Below are 20,902 nucleotides of genomic sequence, written 5' to 3'. Positions count from 1 at the left end.
TTCCTCTGTATCTTTTTGCCTTCTTTTTCTTAAGTCACACCTCAGTTGTTAAACACTAAAGAGCACCTCAACTGAGTAGGGTTATCATCAATCATTGAGGCTTTCTCCAGATGTATGGGATACTCCGAGATACAAAATACATATAAAGAACCACTACATTGTGGTCAATGTTGTGGTGCAATGGATAAAGCCATCACTTACTACACCAGCATTCCATATTGAAATACTCAGTAGTCTTGGCTGTTCTACTTCTCTTCCAGCTCCCTACTAATGTGTCTGAATCAACAGAATCTGCCCCAAGTACTTGGGTCCAGGTCACCCATGTAGGAGACCTAGATCAGCTCCAGGTTCCTGGCTTCAGGCTGCTGTAGCCTTGACTATTGCAGCCATTTGGAGAGTGATCAGCATATGGAAGATCTCTAACTCTGTTACTCTGCCTTTAAAATAAATAAGTCTTTTAAAAAAGCCACTGCACTTTCCTGGACCTCAGATGCCTTCTCTGCATATTGTCTGAGGTGGATCTTCAGCCTCTGCAAAAAGGTGAGGAGATTCTCCAGGGTGCTGCTGGACCTCTCTCAACTGAGGCCAGTTGATGGGAGGGTGGGTGAGCAGCCACATTGCCTTCAGGTAGAGGACCCTAAAGTGTCCCTATTTTTCTTATTCCTTGGGTTTTCTTTGGATACCATTTAGAGTTATGTCCCTGGCATGGCCTCCTTATTGAGTCTCTTAACTCCTAATTCCAGCTGGTATTTACCATCCACTTCATCTTTGGCTTTCAACAGAGCAGCCAATTTCTCTAAGCAAGGAAGAGAGGAGTCATCAGACTAGGAATATGTGCCCAGGTTGGATTGTGTGGAGAGAAAATTCCTTTGTTAGGTTTATAAATTTCTCTGGCTCTGTGCTTCACCCTAGGTTGTGTGCCTTTAAATTAGATACTCAGTTATGGAGAGCAGGACACCACCATTAATAAGTCTGCCTTCCATACCAGGCACCTGCCTCAGCGAGGGCAGTCCAGGATTGTAGCTGGTTCCTAGTCAATTGACTTTTCCTCACACATTCATATTTTGATTTAAAATAGTCACCAGTGATTTTTCCCTGGGTCTCTTTATTAGCAAATCTTAAAATATAAGTTATTTCTAAATAAATAATTCTGTCAAATGTTCTTATGGGTTTCTTACTTTAAGCAAAAGAAAACCCATGATTATCTTTGGGATCATCATTTTTTCAAGTGTCTTTGACATCTCAAAGTTCCTGGCTCTTTAAAGTAATCCAACAATTTTTTTTTCTTAATGTCTTTGGCAACAACAATGTTGACACAGCAAAACATTCAACCTAGCCATGATCTTCTCCTTAGATTATATGTTATCTTGACATTCTCATGCATGTATTTAGTTGCTTCAATTTCTTTTGTTATCTCTATGAAGGAAATGTCAAAAAAACTCATTTTAAATTTGCACTATAAGATTTAATCTCAACTTGTGTGTATTAGAGGCCACAAAAAGAAATATAATAGCATGTAAAAATCCCAATGAAAAACAGAAATGAAATACAAGTTTAAGGGAAAGAATTTAACCTAGTATTTAAGACATCATTTTGGAAATTTGCATCCCATAACAAAATGCCTCAATTCAAATCTTGTCTCGGATACCAATGTCAGATTCCTGACCATGTGCACCCTTGGAAGCAATAAGCGATGATTCAAGTTCTTTTTTTAGCCAGGCTTAATCCAGCTGTTGTGGTATTCAGGAAGCGAACAAGCAATTGGGAGATTTGTCTCTCTTTCTCTTTTAAAAATATTATATATATATATATATCTATGTTTATATATACATATAATTTTATGTCATGAATATTCATTTCTCAATATGCACTTCATGGACTTTTTGAAGAATCCTCATATTAATTGATTTCAAAATTATGTTACACCACAATAAAATCTTCTTTTTGTTAGTTAAAAGGCAGGGAGGAACAGATGTAGGACCAGGTAGAAATTTCCCATTCACTAGTTCAATGTGTAAATAACTAAACATAACCAGGATTGGGCCAGACCAAAGAAGGAGCCTAAAATTCCACCCAGGTCTTCTATAGAGGTAGTAGGAGCTCAAACAATGCATCAACTGTGGCCTTTCAGAGTGCATTACCAAGGACTGGATCAGAAGCAGAATAGCTGGATATGATCTGGCATTCTGATAAGGGTTGCAGGCATCCCACATGATGGCTTAACCTGCTGCATTACATCTGTCCCTTTCTTTCAAGAAACTTGGACATTTTGTCAAAATGTATATAATACTTCACATCATTAGATCAAATATAAAAGTGCTTTACTGTATATTTTCAAGAAGACTCCTAAGTCAAGTGTTCAACCTCAATAATACACTCAAACACATCCACATTGTCAAAATTCACATATACAGTGTTCTGCTAGTAGCTTTTCTTCTAAACACACACCACCGCTTCCTCAGATCCAACAATAAACACCTCTATTCCAATAATCCTTCTACATTTCAATGCCCAGCACACATGTATGACTGTTTTGCAAAACTGTGCCACACAGTAATGAGGTTTATGTTTCCTTATTTCAGACCATGCATTCCTCATAGTCATGTCATTTGTGTACAATATTAGGTTTTGTTTTTTTAAAATCTGAAGAGACTGAATATGCATTTACACTGAAATTTTGTGTGACTTTAACATGTTCATTTCCATATCCATGAACCAAAGCAATCACTATATTTTTTAAGATGTATTTGAAAGTCAGAGTTACACAGAGAGAGGAGAGGCAGAGAGAGATAGAGAAGTCTCCCATCTGATGGTTTACTCCTCAGTTGGCCACAAAGGCCAGAGCTGCGCCTATCTGAAGCCAGGAGCCAGGAGTTTCTTCAGGGTCTCCCACATAGGTGCAGGGGCCGAAAGACTTGGGCCATCTTCTACTACTTTCCCAGGCCATACCAGAGAGCTGGATTGGAAGTGGAGCAGCTGGGTCTCGAACCAGTGCCCATATGGGGTGCCAGCGCTTCAGGCCAGGGCATTAACCTACTGCACCACAGTGCTGGCCTCCCAAAGCAGATAGTAATTTCAAACCCCATGTAATCTTTAGTCTACTTCAGAGTAATTCAGGAGTAACTAAGGATGAGGTGAATGTTTCAAGCCAGGTAACTGTAGGCAACACATGGCAGGCAAGAAAGGCATATTTTTATACCCTGTATTAGCTCTAAGGCACAGTGCAGGACAATAAGAGGATTTAACTGATAGCCATGGGCTCTCACTCTATGTCCTTTCACTAAATCATTTTAATTCAAATAATAATATCATTTTGGATACTCAAGCAGAAATGGAGTCCATAATCCAAATTATGATGAGAACTGATGGAGGAAATGAAGCAAAATGTTCACACACAAAGTAAACTACTATTATAAATACCAGGAAGGAAAAACTAGAGTGTAAAAGAAAAATAATAGCATTAATAATAACAAAAAAGAGAAAAAAGGGTCATGTCATCTGTATCTATAGAAAGAGAAAGAGAAAGAAAACAAGGATGACAATGAAGAAGTAAAGAATAAGAAGTGAACTGTAAATTCAGGGCCATATATGCAACTATGTATGCCAAAATTATGAAAACCTATAAAAGAAAATGAAGAAAATCTAAATAAATGGAATAGATGCTTTCTTAATGACTGACAGACAGTATATTTTTAAGATATCTCTTCTTCCTATTTGGACCAACAGATTCAGTACAATGTAATAAAAATCATAGCAGGTTATTCTGGAGAAAATGACAAACATTTGTCCAAACTTTAGAAGTCTAGACAATACTGAGAAGTGTAGAGAAACCATGAGGAATCTACATTTCTTGATTTCATGGCTTTTTGTGAACCTACATGATGCTAGACAAAAATTAGACATGGATAAGTGGAAAGGCATAAATACTTATGCTTAACTGATCTTAGCCAAAGGAACAGAGTCAGTCCCTAGAGAATATTAGAATATGTAGTCTTTCCAATAAATGGAGATGGTGCAAATGGATGACAATGTAAATAAATAAAAGACAAATGTTTTGTGCATAAAATATAAACTCATTCAGCACGATGTAGAGACTCCTATGTAGAGTGGAAAAAATGTTAAATCTAGTATTAAAACACATGAGAAAAATTCTGTTATGTAAAACACTGAATGTATTATCCATAAAAATGTCATGTGATGTCTGTTAAATTAAAAATGCCTTCTCAAAAATGCCATTGAAAATATGGAAGCTATATCTCACACTAGGACATAATATTTCAAAATATTTGCTTACAGGAATTGAGTGTAAAGTTTATTAAGGGCTTGTAAAAGTTAACAATAAGGCAATAAATTCTCCAATTTAAAACACTGAATTAATAAAGAATAATCTTTACATTGAATACACACAGATCCAAAATAGGCACACAGAATATACTGAACATTAGAAAATTATGAGATAAAAGAGTGAATTGAGAATTAAAATGCAAATTAAAACAGCAATGAGACAAACACATGAAACAATTTTAAAATGGTTATAAAGAGCAAATAAATGTGGTAGTGCCAAAAGTTTATGAAGATGGAATATTAAAAAATCACATTCATTATCAGTCAGAACACATAATGGCAATTTACAAGACATCTGGTGATGGATGATACTGTAAAACATCCAACAGTATCACCTTGCAACACAGCAAAGATGTCCTTCTGGGTTTGGCTTTGTGGTGCAGTGGGTTAAGCCACCATAAGTGATGCTGACATCCTGTATGGACTGAGGCTTTTATTGTGGCTACTCCACTTTTGATCTAGCTCCCTGCTAATTGCCTGGGGAAAGCAATGGAAAATGACCCAAGTACTTGGGCTCCTGTTACTCATACATATGGGAGACCCAGAAGAAGCTTTTGGCTCCTGGCTTCAGCCTGGCCTAGACCTATCTGTTGCAGCCATTTGGTGCGTGAACCAGTGATAGGAGATCTCTGTCTTTCACTGTAATTCTCCTTTCCAATAAATAAATCTTTAAAAGAATGTTGTCCCTGGGGCCAGCACTGTTGCATAGCAGGTTAATTCATTGCATACAGCACTGGCATCTCATATGGATGCTGGTTAAGAGTCCTGGAAGTTACATTTCCAATCCTGGAAGTTCCATTTCCAATACACCTCCTTGCTAATGTACCTGGGAAAACAGCAGAAGATGTTACACATTCTTGGGCCCCTGCATCCATGTGGGAGACCTGGGAGAGAACCTCCTGGCTCCTGGCTTTGGCCTGTCCAAGTCCCAACCATTTGGAGAGTGAACCAGCAGCGGGAAGATATCTCTCTCTTTCCTTCTACATAACTCTCACTTTAAAATACATAAATAAAATCTTTTTAAAAAGATGTCCCTATAAAGTTCCTCAGTTGGTGTGAAAACATACCCATGTACAGTCCAGCAAGAAAATGCATGCGACAATTTTATTTATAATAGCTCTCACTCGTATGAAATCATTATGTACTTCAGTAGATTAACAGATGACCAAACTGTCACAGAAAGTGGGGTACTTGATGTACAACAGTGGATGAGGACATAGAAGGCTCTTGTGGTGTTGTCTGAGATACATAAGAAAAGGCATGGATTGGTGTCAACAAGATAGAGCATTTTCTGAAATATTTAAAGGCAAGATTTTTAAGAGTCCAGTTTCATACCCAGACTTATAGAACATTCTAAATAATTGAGGAAGAAAAAAATTCTCAACTTCCCAGATTTACCCACAGTGGCAATGAGTAAGAACCAAGTTTGAAATTCTTTTCTGAATCCAGCATTCCACAGATGATAGGGTCATATCAACATGAAATAAAAGGTAGAATAAAATATCACTTTTTATAAAGGCAGATACACATATTTTGAGAAAAATATTTTATTTAACCAAACATGAAAACATAATAGATATATAACAAGCAGAATATACCACAAAATGCAAAAGTCATTAGCATTCCAAAATAAATCATGTGGGTGAAACACAAGAAAATCGCATGATCATCTGGATTAAATGTTAAAATGTATTTAATAAAATGAAGCATCCAGAAAAAAAAACTGTTAGCAGAAGAGAAAAAAAGAACAATTCTTAGGGCCACCAATGTGGCACAGCAGATTAAGCAGTTGTCTGCAGTGCTGGCATCCCATATGGATGCGGCTGCTCTGCTTCTGATCCAGCTCCCTGCTAATGCACCTGGGAAAGCAGCAGAGAATGAACCAAGAATTTGGGCCTCTGCACCCACTTGGGAGACCTAGAAGCTCTTGGCTACTGGCTTCAACCTGTCCCAGCCCAGGTTGCTATAGCCATTTGGGGGAATGAACCAGCAGATGGAAAATCAACCTCTCTCTCTTTCTATAATTCTTTCGAATAAATAAATAAATAAATGTTAAAAAACAAAAGTAGCTATTCTCTTATTATGGTTAAAATGGTCTACAATAGATCTATAACGAACAGTATAATAAACACAGAACATTAAAACATGCTTTCTTGAGATCCCACACACCTGGACAAGGCTGCCTCCTCTCTCTATCTCTCCTTAATATTATTTTGAAGTTGCAATAAAGGAAACTAAACAAGAAACAGATAAATTAGGTACAAGGCTCAGTTTTTAAGTGACCTTTTTTTAAGAGTTATTTTATTTGAAAGGCAGAGTTACAGAGAAGCAGAGGCAGAAAGAGAGACACAGAGAGAGATTGTATATCTGCTGCTTCACTCCCAAAATAGTCACAAGGGCTGGAGCTGCACAGATCCAAAGCCAGGAGACAGGAGCTTCTTCAAGGTCTCCCACATGTTGCAGGGGCTCAAGGACTTGGACCATCATCTACTGCTTTCCTAGGTCATAGCAGAGAGCTATATTGGGAGTGGAGCAACTGGGACTCGAACTGGCACCCATATGGGGTGCCAGCACTGCAGGCAGTGGCTTTACCCACTATGCCACAGTGCTGCCCCCCAAGCAACTAAATTTATATACAAGAATGACACTATTGGGGCTGGCGCTGAGGCATAGCAAGTAAAGCCACCACCTGCAGTGCAGACACCCTATATGGGCACTGTTTGAGTCCTGGATGCTCCACTTTCAATCCAGCTCTCTGCTATGGCCTGGGAAAGCAGCAGAAGATGGCCCACATCCAAGGGCCCCTGCACCCATGTGGGAGACCTGGAAGAAGCTCCTGGCTCCTGGATTTGGATCAGTGCAGCTCTGGCCGTTGTGGCCAATTGGGGAGTAAACCAGTGGATGGAAGACCTCTCTCTCTCTGTCTCTCCTTCTCTCTGTGTGTAACTCTGCTTTTCAAATAAATAAATCTTTTTAAAATGCCACTATTATACATGGAGTTAATCAGATACAATCAAATTAAAAACAAGCTGATAAGAGAATTAAGCATTGGGGCTGACGCTGTGGTGTAGCGAGTAAAGCCACCACCTGCAGTGCAGCTATCCCATATGGGCACTGCTCCACTTCCAATCCAGCTCTCTGCCATGGCCTGGGAAAGCAGAAGATGGCTTCTGTGTGAGAGACTTGGAAGAAACTCCTGGTTCCTGGCTTTGGATTGGCACAACTCTAGCCATTGTGGCCATCTGGGGAGTGCAGCAGGGGTTGGAGGACGTCTCTCTGTCTCTGCCTGTCTATAGCTCTACCTTTCAAATAATTAAATAAATAAATTTTTATTAAAAAAGAATTAAGCACGATTACTGAATACAACAGCAATACACACATTAAAGGGTGTTACTACGCACCACCAAGAAACAAATAGAAACAATTTTAAGGGATATAGAGTAGGAATGTAAGAGAAACGAGACGAAGAATGATGAATCGAGTATTCAAGTCGGTACTAAAAATCTTAAATAAACTCCCTGAAAAAATATAAAGACCCAGAATCCAGTAAACATTTGGCAAGTATAACTCACCTTAAGAAGTCACAAGAGCCTAGCAGGATCAGAGAAAACGGAGGAAGGAGCTATCTCAAGAGGGGAGCTCGTCAGGGGGTGACAGCGCCACCTACTGTTGGCAGTATCCATCCGAAGAATCCGAGTCAGCGGCAGCTGTGCGCTCAAGCCACACCCCTTAGTTTCCCAAGGTGGCACAATCCCCGTAGAGCGCCTTCCTGCCACAGGCGACTCTGATTGGCTGCGTCTTCTCTTTTGTCGTGCATGCTCACTGGCTGTGTGAATGATCCTTTGCATCAGCCTCACCTGGAGAGCACTGCGCATGCGTCTTCCTTCTGCCCGCCGCCATTCTCCGCTTCCCGGCTCTGTTTCTAGTGGTGGCTCCAGGTGACTCCAGGTGGCTCCGCTTTGCCTCTCTGTGAGCTTCGATCGTTAGCGTCGTTACCGAGTTGTCAGGACAACCAGATGCCTCACAGCTGGAAAATGGTGAGTGTGGGCCCAGTTCCCTCTGAGCTGGGCCAGCAGATGGGCCCTGGGCATCTCCTCCCATCACTGCAGTCCGTCGCTTTGGCTCAGTCCTCAAGTCCTGCATCTTCCACAAATGTGTGGCGAGGACAGGAGGGTCCTCAGACTCCAGACTTTCCATATGGCCTTTGTGTATGTGGGGGGGGGGGGACTGTGATCTGGGAGTCCTCTGTGCCAGGAGGGTCCATAGACTCCAGACTTTACACATGGCCTTTGTGTGTGGGGGGCTGTGATCTGGGGGTCCTCTGTGCCAGGAGGGTCCTTAGACTCCAGACTTTACACATGGCCTTTGTGTGTGTCGAGGGGGACTGTGAGTGTGGCGGGGGGGCTGTGATCTGGGGGTCCTCTGTGCCAGGAGGGTCCTTAGACTCCAGACTTTACACATGGCCTTTGTGGGGGGGGGGGACTGTGAGTGTGTGGGGGGCTGTGATCTGGGGGTCCTCTGTGCCACCTTTTTGTCCCGGGGTGACCTGATTCTTCTGAGTTGGAAACAGGGTTTCATGTTGGTAACCAGTCTGGTCAGAGCAGTTCTTCCTGGGAACCCGAGTCTCCTTTCTGTTGATAATAACCCAGTATCATAGACTGGGTAAGTTATTAGAAATATTACTTGTCTCATGGGTTTTTCTCCGAAGTTCCACAGCAGCCTCTGGTGATGGTCTTGTGGCAGAGGCCTGGGGTAGCACAGAGACCACGTGGCCAAATAAAGGGCGAGCAGGAGCCGGCGCCACAGCTCAACAGGCTAATCCTCCGCCTTGCGATGCCGGCACACCGAGTTCTAGTCCCGGTCGGGGCGCCAGATTCTGTCCCAGTTGCCCCTCTTCCAGGCCAGCTCTCCGCTGTGGCCAGGGAGTGCAGTGGAGGATGGCCCAAGTGCTTGGGCCCTGCACCCCATGGGAGACCAGGAGAAGCACCTGGCTCCTGCGCAGTGCGCCGGCCACAGCGCGCCGGCCATGGTGGCCATTGGAGGGTGAACCAACGGCAAAAGGAAGACATTTCTCTCTGTCTCTCTCTCTCACTGCCCACTCTGCCTGTCAAAAAAAAAAAAAAAAAGGGCAAGCAGGAGAGGCCAATACAAAGTGTCTAACAGAACAGAGCCTCTGGGAGATGACCCCCATTACCCCATTAATCACGTGAGTTGATGTGTCTTAGTCACCACTTAGGATCCCACCTCTTAATTTCTAAAATTGGGATTAAATTTTTCCGTTAGATTGAGGGGGATAAACCGTGTTTATGGGAAGCATTAAGCCTGGCAAAGAAAATTTCTCTAAATGTATAGATCTCCCATATTGCCAAAAGCCAATTGCCCTAAGAAGTTCACGGTACTACCAAGTTTTTTTTTTTTTTTTTTTTTTTTACAGGCAGAGCGGACAGTGAGAGAGAGAGACAGAGAGAAAGGTCTTCCTTTGCCGTTGGTTCACCCTCCAATGGCTGCCGCGGCCGGCGCGCTGCAGCCGGTGCACTGTGCTGATCCAAAGGCAGGCAGGAGCCAGGTGCTTTTCCTGGTCTCCCATGGGGTGCAGGGCCCAAGCACTTGGGCCATCCTCCACTGCACTCCCTGGCCACAGAAGAGAGCTGGCCTGGAAGAGGGGCAACCAGGACAGAATCTGGCACCCTGACCGGGACTAGAACCTGGTGTGCTGGCACCGCTAGGTGGAGGATTAGCCTATTGAGCCACGGCGTTGGCCAACTACCAAGTATTTAACCTATGTCACATTTCATTCAGCTTCAGGTAAAATATTATTAATAATATTTTTTCCACAAGAAAATTCTCTCTTTAAAAGACTTATTTTGGGCCGGCGTCATGGCTCACTAGGTTAATCCTCCACCTTTGGCACCAGTACCTTGGGTTCTAGTCCCGGTTGGGGTGCTGGTTCTGTCTCAGTTGCTCCTCTTCCAGTCCAGCTCTCTGCCGTGGCCCAGGAGAGCAGTGGAGGATGACCCAAGTGCTTGGGCCCTGTACCCACATGAGAGACCAGGAGGAAGCACCTGGCTCCTGGCTTCGGAATGGCACAGCACACCAGTGGTAGCAGCCATTTTGGGGTGAACCAATGGAAGGAAGACCTTTCTCTCTGTCCCTCTCACTGTCTAACTCTGCCTGTCAAAGAAAAAAAAAAAACACTTGTTTTGTATCTAGGAACATTATATATAACAGGGAAGCAAAGAATGCCTACCTGACACCCCAATGTGAAAAAAAAAAAAGATCAGTGATTAAGATGGGCCATCTTATTGATTTCCCAGGCACATTAGCAGGGAGCTGGATCAGAAGTGAGGCATCCAGGACTTGAACCAAAGGCCAAATGTGATGCCAGCACTGCAGACAGCAGTTTAGCCCTCTATGCCACAGCCCCTTCCCCCTCCATTTTTCTTTTGCCTCAGTTTCATCCATGCATATCACTGTCTGAGGGTGTGATTCTGCCAATTCACTACATGTGACTTGAATAGCATGAAATTTACTTTTTTATATTGGTGACAATACCTTTCTTTTTCTTTTTTCAAGATTTATTTATTTGAAAGGCAGAAAGGGAGAGACAAAGGGAAAGAAATAGATGTTCCATCTGCTGGTTCACTCAAGTGCCTGCAATGGCTGGGGTTGGGTCAGGTCAGAGGCAGGAGCTTCTTCCCAAGCTCTCATGTGGGTGCAGGGGCCCAGGCAGTTGGACCATGGTCTGCTTCTTTCTCAGGCACCTTAACAGGGAGCTAATCAGAAGTGGAGCCGCCAGGTCTCGAACTGGTGCCCATAAGGGATGCTGGTGTTGCAGACATTTTTTACCAGCTTTGCCACAATGCTGGCCCTGACAGTATTTCCTGGTTCATGTTCCTCACATGCTAGTTTATGGTAAATTATTTAAAAATAATAGGAAAATATTGTTAGGTTAGAGATTGTGGTTAAATTCTGATTCTGTAAGAAGTGTTGATAGAGTAGATGGATAAACTGTCTAACTTTTCATGTGTGTTTGCTTATTTGTGTCTTGCCAACACTTGGGGTGACCTGATTTATTTTCTCCATCCACTGTTAACTGATATTTCTATATGATTGCATATTGCTAACTACTAAAAGCCACTGATTAAGCATGGATACTATTGTATTTATTTATACTGATTACCAGTGGTGGATGTATTTCTCCTTGGAGTTCTGTACATTTTTCCTATGTAGTTTGATGCTCTAATTAAGTACTTTGGTAGACTCATTGTAATGTCTTCTTGGAGGACTGGCTGCTGCTTCACTTGTAGGTTTTCTGATTTAAACACTAATTAGTCTGAAATGAATATTGGGTTTCCAGATATCATGGTAAAGGTGTTATAATAGACTGAATGTTTATGTTTAATCAATCTATGCCTTCATGTTGACCTTTTAAATACATACTTATTTTATGTTGACAGAATTGAACATACGGCACATAAAATGATGTTTAAAACTATTCATGCACTGGTAATGAATAAATCTAGTCAGTCACCACATCCATTACATCACATACCTGTTTTTAATGAAGACACTTAAAATCTAATCTCTTTGTTATTTGCCATAGTAGAGTATACTGTGATTAAATATTGCTACCATGTTGTACAACAGACTTCTTTATTTCTCCTAAGCCAGAGAAATTTGTTGTTCTTTGACCAAAATGGCCTCAGATTTCCTCTGTGTGTCTTTATATTTAAATGGTTTTCCAGGAGACAACAAGAAGTTGGATCTCTATTTTAATTTTCATGTGTCAGTCTCTACCTTTTAAATGATTTATTTAGATAATGCATTTTTAAATACTTTTGATATAGTAGAATTAATACATAATTGAACGATGGAAAGTCAGAGACAGATTATAGAAAGGCTATATAGATTATAGAAAGATTCTATAATCTTTATTATATATATTATATATATATAAATTATATATAATTATATAATCTGTATAGATTACCTATATAGATTATAGAAAGACTATCTCCTTGGTACATTCTCCAAGTAGTCACCATGGCCAGGTGACTAAGAACTCCTTCTGAGTCTCCTATATAGGTGATGGGGGCCCAAGTACGTACACCATGTTCCCAGGGAGCTGGATCAGAAGCTGAGCACCAGGGCTCAAACTGGTGTTCAGGTATCAGATACTGGAATCAAAGTTAGTTATCCACAATTCCAGCCTTCTGTTTTTAAATTGTTTTATTCATTTATTTATAAAGGGCAGACACACAGTAAGTGAGAGACAGAGTAATCTACCATCTGTTTTACTCTTCAAATGCCTGCCAAGATCTGGAGATGGCCCTGGCCAAAATGGAGGAACTTAATGTATATTCCAGATCGTGTTAGCAAAGACCTGAGTACTTGAGTCATCTGTTTTCCAGTGTATGCGGTAGTGGAAACCTGGAATTTGGGGTAGAGCCAGGACTCAAGTACAAGCACACCAATGTTAGAGGAGGGCATTCAGAACGGCCTCCTTACCACTATGTGAAATGCCCACAGCTCTTTTATTTTAATTGAGGGTTTTGGAGGAGTCCATTTTCTGTCTTTGGTTAAGATACCAAGGAGGGGCTGGTTCTGTGGTGTAGCAGGTAAAGCCCCTGCCTGCAATGCTGCCATCTCATATGGGCACTGGTTTGAGTCTCCGCTCCTGCATTTCTGATCCAGCTCTCTCCAGTGTTGGCAAGTCACAAATAAAGTCACTTACAGTGGCCTCGGAAAGCAGTAGAAGATGGCCCAAGTTGTTAGGCCCCTTCACCCACATGGGAGACCCAGAAGAAGCTCCTGGCTCCTGGCTTTTTATGGGCCCAGGCTGTTTGGGGAGTGAACCAGTGGATAGAAGACTTCTCTTTCTCTCTCTCTGCCTCTGCCTCTCTGTAACTGTCTGCCTTTCAAATAAAAAATAAAAATAAAAAAGAGGAATCAAATCCAATCACCTTTAAAAAAAATTGTCCATGATACAGATTTCTTAAATTGTTTTAGTAATTGCCATAAGAGTTTTCAGTATATATTTTCAATATCCCCAAACTCAATTGAAATAATATAATATCATTTTATTGGTAGTATAGATATCTTATAACAGAATGTTCCCAATTCTTTTCTCCTGTCCTGTATACAATTTCCATCATTCCTGTGAGTTAGCAGAAGTTATATCAACCCAGCCAACTGTTGATATCATCATTTTGAATAAGCATTTTTCTTACAGATCATGTGGAAATAAGGTAAATCTTTTGTTGTATCTTCATTTAATTGTTTTCAAACACTTTTTTTCTTTATGTGATCTGGCTTCAAAAAGCATGTTGTGCAATGTATGATTAATTCATTTTTTATTGTTAGCTTTTATTTTAGAGGTAGGGACATAGAAAAACAGAACTTACGTGCACTGGTTCACTCTACCAAATACCCACAACTGTGAGGGAGGGGTCAGGACTAAAAGTAGGAGCTGTGAACTTAGTCCAGGTTTCCTACATAGGTGATGGGAAGTAGTGGGCCATCACCACTACTAGTGTTTGCATTAAAAGAAAGCTGGAGTCAGGGGAAAGAGCTGGAGATTGAACCCAGCTACTTTAATGTAGGACACAGACTTCTTAATGACCTGGATAAACACTCAACATCAGCCTGATTTTTAAACTGATATATGGTTCCAAGTTTATAAACACCTTGTCTTTAATTTGACAGCAGTATTAACAATAAATAAAGCAGCATAAGGCAGTTTGTGGTGTGGTACACCACATTCCATGTTGGAATGTCTTAGTCAAGTCATGGACATTCCACATTTACAATCCAGTTTTCTAGTAATGCCCCTGAGAGGCAGCAGATGATGTCTCAATTCCTTGGGTACCTTCTGCTTACATGGGAGACCCAAAAGGAGTTCCTAGCTTTGGCCTGGCCCAGTCTTCAGCTGTTGTAGGCATTTGAGTTGTGAACCAGAGGATGGAAAATTTCTTTTTGTCTCTATCTCACTCTGCCTTTCAAATGAATAAATAAATCTCAAAAAAAACAGTGTTAACTATCCTTCTATCTAAGTTCAAGGTTAATTTTCCAATGGTGGCACTTACAGAATATCAGATAACCCTGCTGTAAATCAAGTAAGGACTGAGTAGAAAGTACAATGAAAAGACAATCATGACTTGTTGATTCTTTTTTTGTTGTTTGCTTTTGACAGGCAGAGTTAGACAGTGAGAGAGAGAGACAAAGATAAAGGTCTTCCTTTTCTGTTGGTTCATCCCCCAAATGACCACTATGGCCAGTGCGCTGAGCCAATCCGAAGCCAGGAGCCAGGTGCTTCCTCCTGGTCCCCCATGCAGGTGCAGGGCCCAAGCACTTGGGCCATCCTCCACTGCCTTCCCGGGTCACAGCAGAGAGCTAGACTGGAAGAGGAGCAACTGGGACTAGAACCAGGGGTGCCAGTGCTGCGGGCGGAGGATTAGCCAAGTGAGCCATGGTGTCAGCTGACTTGTTGATTCTAAGACTATGTGTATTTAAAGAATCCCTAACATCATTGGAGAATTTAGGCTCCTCTTTTTTTGTGCTTTGTAAATGGGATTGTTTTCTTAATTTTTTTCAGAGACCTCATTGCTGCTTTTTTTGTAATTTTATTTAGGCAGTTTTTGTTTATAAACATGTACTCTCTTTTTCATAAATTATTTTTAGAGATTTATTTATTTATTTGAAAGAATTACACAGAGAGAGCAGGAGAGACAGAGAAAGAGAGAGAGGTCTTCCATCCACTGGTTTACTCCCCAATTGGCTGCAATGGCCAGAGGTGTGCTGATCCGAAGCCAGGATCCAGGAGGTTCTTCCAGGTTTCCCATGCTGGTACAAGGGCCCAAGGACTTAGGCCATCTTCTGCTGCTTTCCCAGGCCGTAGCAGAGAGCTGGGTAGGAAGAGGAGAAGCCGGGACTTGAACTGGTGCCCATATGGAATGCTGGCACAGCAGGTGGTGGTGGGTTTACCTGCTATGCCACAGCACCAGCCCCAACATGTATTCCTTATATAATATTATATTTGAGCACATACACACAACAGAATTTGAACAAACCAGAGAACTAGCTTTTATATACCTTTTTCTTTGTGTTTAGGTCTTACCAGCTGCTCTCTTCCAGTGTTTTTTCCCCTTTCTTCCTGTTCTTTTTACAGAATATCATATTGTGAACTACAGGCACCATATGTTATGAAACACTGGAACTTCTTACTTCTTTCTCACTTTGTTTTGGTGATTGCTATTCAAACTCCCTCTACCCAGAGCCCTCACTCTTCCCAGTCTCTAGTAATCATAATTCTGTTTTTTTTATTTATTTGAAAGGCAGAATTACATAGAGAGAGATAAAGAGAGAGGGAAAGAGAGATCTTCCATCTGCTGGTTCACTCCCTAAAAGTCTATAAATGCCAAGACTGGGCCATATTGAAGTCAGCAGCCAGGAGCTTCAACTGGGTCTCCCACAAAGGTTCAGGGTCCTAAATACGTTGGCCTTCTTCCACTGCCTTCTCAAGCCATTAGCAGGGAGCTGGATTGAAAGAGGAATAGCCAGAGGGCTGGTGCTGTGGTGTACTGGGAAAAGCTTTTGCCTGCAGTGCCAGCATCCCATATGGACACATGTTTGAGTCCCAGAGGCTCCTCTTCTGATCCAGCTCTCTGCTAATGGCCTGAGAAAGCAGTAGAAGATGGCCCAAGTCCTTGGGCCTCTGCATCCACATGGGAGATCCAAAAGAAGATCCTGGCTTCAGATTGACCCAATCCTACCATTGTGGCCATTCTGGAAGTAAACCAGGGGATGGAAGACACCTGTGTGTGTGTGTGTGTGTGTCCCTCTGCCTTTCAAATAAATAAATAAATCTTTTTTTTTTTAAAGTAAAGTGGAATATCCAGGATTTGAATTAGTGTCCATGTGGGATGCTGGTGCTACAGGCAATGGCTTAACTCAAGGTGCATATAGTATCAACTACATTATCCTGTATTTTGACCCATTATTGTTTAATGTAGAGAACACTTTTTTTCTGTATCTGGCTTATTTCAGTTGACTTAATGATCTCCAGTTCCATTCATTTTGCAGTAAACAATATTTCATTCCTTTATGACTGAATTATCTTGACTATTGTCAGCAGTGTTTAGTCAATACAGTAGTGCAGGTAATTCTTTGATATGCTGATTTCATTTCCTTTTTACCTGGGAATAGAGTAGTAGATAGAATTTTAGTTTTTTTTTTCTTTTATGAAGGACCATACTGTTTTCCATAATTCCTGTACTAATTTCCATTCCCATTAACAATATATAATGATTTTTAAAAATCTACATGATCACTAGACCCCCCCCTTTTTTTGTCTTTTTGGAGTAAGATGATATTCCAGTGTGTGTGTGTGTGTGTGTGTGTGTGTGTGTGTTAAGATTTTATTTATTTATTTGAGAGATGGAGTTTTAGAAAGAGAGAGGGAGAAACAGAGAGAAAGGTATTCTGTCCACTGGTTCACTCCCCAAATGGGCACAATGGCTGGAGCTGGGCTGATCTGAAGCCAGGAGCCATGTGCTACTTCCAGGTCTCCCACATGGGTGCAGGGGCCCAAGGTCTTAGGCCATCTCCCACTGCTTTCCCAAGCCATAGTTGAGAGCTGAATTGGAAGAGCAGCAGCCAGGACTAGAACCCATGCCCATCTGAGATGCTGGCACTGCAGATGGAGGCTTGGCCCACTACACCATGGCATCAACCCTCCCCCCTCAGTATGTTTTAATAGGCATTTCCTTTATGACTAGTGATACTGAGCATTTTTCAACATACTTGTTGACCATTTATTTGTATTTCTTCTTCTGAGAAATATCTATTCAAGCTGTTTCCTAACTCTTTACTGCATTTGGATGTTCTTAACTCTCCATATATTTTTCCCAGCAGGTTGTGGTGCAGACTATCCTAAAGTATATACTCAGGCAAATAATTTCATTCTACATTTGCACTTTAAGCTACTCAAAGTAGTCTTAATTCAATTATTTTTAAAGATTTGTTTATTTGGAAGGCAGAATTACAGAGGGCAGAGACAGAGAGAGAGAGAGATCGAGAGAGAGATTGCGATTGATCTTTCATCCTAGTCCATTACCCAAATGGCTACAATGGCCAGAGCAGAGCTGATCCAAATCCAGGAGCCAGGAGCTTCCTGTGGGTCCCCCACATGGGTCCAGGGGCCCAAGGACTTGGACCACCCTCCTCTGCTTTCCCAGGCACATTACCAGTGAGCTTGATTGGAAGTGGAGCATCGAGGACTTGAACTGGTGCCCATATGGGATGCCAGCACTGCAGGTGGTTGCTTTAATCCCTGAGCCACAGAGCTGACTCCTTAATTCAATTATTAAATGTATCAATACTGTCAAGTATAGTCTAAGCTGAAGACTATTCTCTAGACTTTGCCTTACTGAATCTTTACCACATTTTGAACTTACATATTTCAGAAGTAGAAAGATTGCAGCATTAGTAGAAACCTGGACTCAAGGGCCAGACCTGGAAATCAAATCAAGGCACTCTGTAATATGATTGTTATCTTGACTGGCATCATAAACAAAAGGCTAAATTCATGTCTGATTTAAACTGCTTTTCTGAACTGCTATACATGATCTTCTCCTGAAAATTGTTTTTTCTTTTTTTTAAAAGAGTTATTTTATTTGGCCGGTGCTGCGGCTCAATAGGCTAATCCTCCGCCAGTGGTGCCAGCACACCGGGTTCTAGCCCTGGTCAGGGCACCGGATTCTGTCCCAGTTGCTCCTCTTCCAGGCCAGCTCTCTGCTGGGCCCGGGAGTGCAGTGGAGGATGGCCCAAGTGCTTGGGCCCTGCATCCGCATGGGAGACCAGGAAAAGCACCTGGCTCCTGCCTTCGGATTAGGATGGTGCACCGGCTGCAGCGTGCCGGCTGCAGTGGCCACTGTGGGGTAAAGCAACGGCAAAGGAAGACCTGTCTCTCTGTCTCTCTCTCTCTCTCACTGTCCACTCTGCCTGTTAAAAAAAAAAAGATTTATTTTATTTACTTGAAAGAGTTACACAGAGAGAGAAGGAGAGTTCTTCCATCTGCTGGTTCACTCCCCAGATGGCCCCAAATGCTGGAGCTGCGCTGATCCGAAGCCAGGAGCCAGGAGGTTCTTCCGGGTCTCCCACATGGGTGCAGGGGCCCAAGGACTTGGGCCATCTTCCACTGCTATCCCAGGCCATAGCAGAGAGCTGGATCAGAGGAGGAGCAGCCAGGACTAGAACTGGCACCCATGTGGGATGCCAGCGCTTCATGCCAGGGTGTTAACCTGCTGCACCACAGCGCTGGCCCCGAAAATTTTTTCTTTGTCATGATACCACTGATGGTTTCTTTTTCTTGAATTCTTCTATTTCTCATCATCACTCATGCAAGTATCCCATGTGATCTCTCATTCATAAATTTCTGTAATTCTCCTTAACGAATCTGACCCTTTGTGCTCTGAAAATCCTGTTTCCCTACATCATGGGCCTCTTCCACAGCCTTCAGACTACAGTCTGTACTTCTTGTTGGATGTTTCTTTGTAGCTATGCAATTTTCAACTCAAGATCAACAAGTCTAAAATTAAAACTACATCATTAATTTCTCCATTTACTTGTTTAAGGGGTTATTATCAGCAAGCCTTGGCCAAATCACAAAATAGAATTTTTTTCCTAGTCTTCTGCAACTTTCTCATGTTTAATTTCATCTGGTGTCAAATATTGCTACTTTTGTTTCTGTTTCTGTTTTTCAATGTTTTATGCAGTGTGTAAAAGAAGAGGTGCTATTCATTAAAAACAAAGTCATTGAGGCTGGTGCTGTGGCATAGTAGGCTAAGCCTCCACCTGTGGCGCCGGCCTCCCATATGAGGGCTGGTTCATGTCCTGGCTGTGCCCTTTCTGATCCAACTCTCTGTGGTTTGGGAAAGCAGTGGAAGATGGACCAAGTGCTTGGACCCCTGCACCCATGTGGGAAACCTGGAAGAAGCTCCTGATCTGAGCTATGGCCACTGTGTCCACCTTTGAGGAGTAAACCAGTGGGTGGAAGGCCTTTCTCTGTCCTGTCTCTGTAATTCTACCTCACCTCTCAAATAAAATAAACTTAAACAAAAAATCATTTTTATGTGAGAAATGTCACTCTTGAAAAAACTCTTTAAGAGAGTCTGTTAGATCAGTGGTAAGCTTTTATCCCTCCTAAATTGTGACAGGCATAGGAGTATGAGAAAACACTCAGAAATTAAGAGCATATTTGTGAACCAGAGTCAAAGGAAAGCTACATGAAGAAAAAAGTCAGGCAACACAGATTTAATAATTTTTCTTGTGTTGAGTATTTGACACAGTGGCCAAAATGCCTCTTCATGGTTGGACCTTTGTATAAAAGCTGAGCTTGCTGCTTAGGATGCCTGCATTCCATATCAGAATACCTGATTTGGGTTCTCACTACTGTTTCTCATCATCCATCTTTGATGATTCCCTGCCACGCGCATGAGAGGCCAATCAAGGTCGACTCATGTCCCAGGTCTGGCTGAAGTGGGCATTTGGAAAGTGAGTCAGAAGATGGAAGATCTCTGTGTGTGTTTCTTTGCCTTTCAAATAAAATGAAAATAAATAACAATGTTGACAAATGCACCTGCTGCCTCTCCTGAATCCCTTTTTGAGTGTGTGTGCTTGAGCCTTAATTCTGCTTCTAATTTCAGCTTCCCGTGAGTAATGCTGACCATAGGAGACAGCAGGTGATGACTCAAATACCTGGATCCCTGCTACCCACGTGGGAGATGCATATTCAGTTCCAGGCACCTGGCTTTAGTCTGGTGCAGCCATTCCCTTTCTGATGCAGGCATTTGGAGAGTGAACAAACTGAGAAATTCTGTGTCTATTCCTCTCATTCTCATTCTCTGTGCCTTTCAAATAAAAGTAAACAATATTTCTAACTTTAGCTTGTAATAATACCAAAATGTATGTTTCTAGCCCCCCCAATTGTCATATTTTCAAACTCTCTTAACTGTTGTGTTATTTTGTGTACTCACTTCAAAATGAGTAATAAAAAATTGAAAAATGAAAAATAAAATAAAAAATAATGGTTGCTTTATGAGATCACAGTGGTTTGTTTTATAATCACAGTGTTGGCCTATAACATCAAACTGTTTTCATGACATCAAAATTGATAGACTTCACAAAGGTGGTTTATGACATTACAAATGATTATGACAAAACAATGGTTTATGACATCACAATGGTAGGTTGATAGCATACCAATGTTTTTATTCGCAGTGGTTTTTAGACTTGTACATGTCATTACAAAAATTATGACATCATTATAGTGCTGTATGTTACCACAATTCATTAAGACTAAATATTGACCTATGTCATCACAATGGATTTTATGACATCACAGTTGACATCAAATGCTTTTAATAACACTGAAATTATGATTTCACAAGGGTGGCTTATGACATCACATTGTTTTTTATGAGCCTAGCATGTTTTATCATATAAAATTATGACACAGTGAAGGTTTTTATGATATAAAATTATAGCATCACAAGGACTG

General features: G+C 41.6%; 1 long non-coding RNA gene across 1 annotated transcript; it reads left to right on the top strand.

The window, feature by feature from the left end:
- Window positions 1-8,081: 8,081 nt before the first annotated feature.
- On the top strand, window positions 8,082-20,445 carry LOC138843765 (uncharacterized). Its single transcript, XR_011378743.2, has 2 exons — window positions 8,082-8,381; window positions 20,049-20,445. It is a non-coding gene; the product is annotated as an uncharacterized LOC138843765 (long non-coding RNA).
- The last annotated feature ends 457 nt before the right edge of the window (window positions 20,446-20,902 follow it).

The sequence above is a fragment of the Oryctolagus cuniculus genome, chromosome 1, assembly GCF_051225735.1.
Source record: "Oryctolagus cuniculus isolate XC-2025 breed Fujian yellow rabbit chromosome 1, ASM5122573v1, whole genome shotgun sequence".
Classification (NCBI taxonomy): Eukaryota; Metazoa; Chordata; class Mammalia; order Lagomorpha; family Leporidae; genus Oryctolagus; species Oryctolagus cuniculus.
Note: the sequence above shows the minus strand (reverse complement) of the source record. Positions and strands in the feature narration are given on the sequence as shown.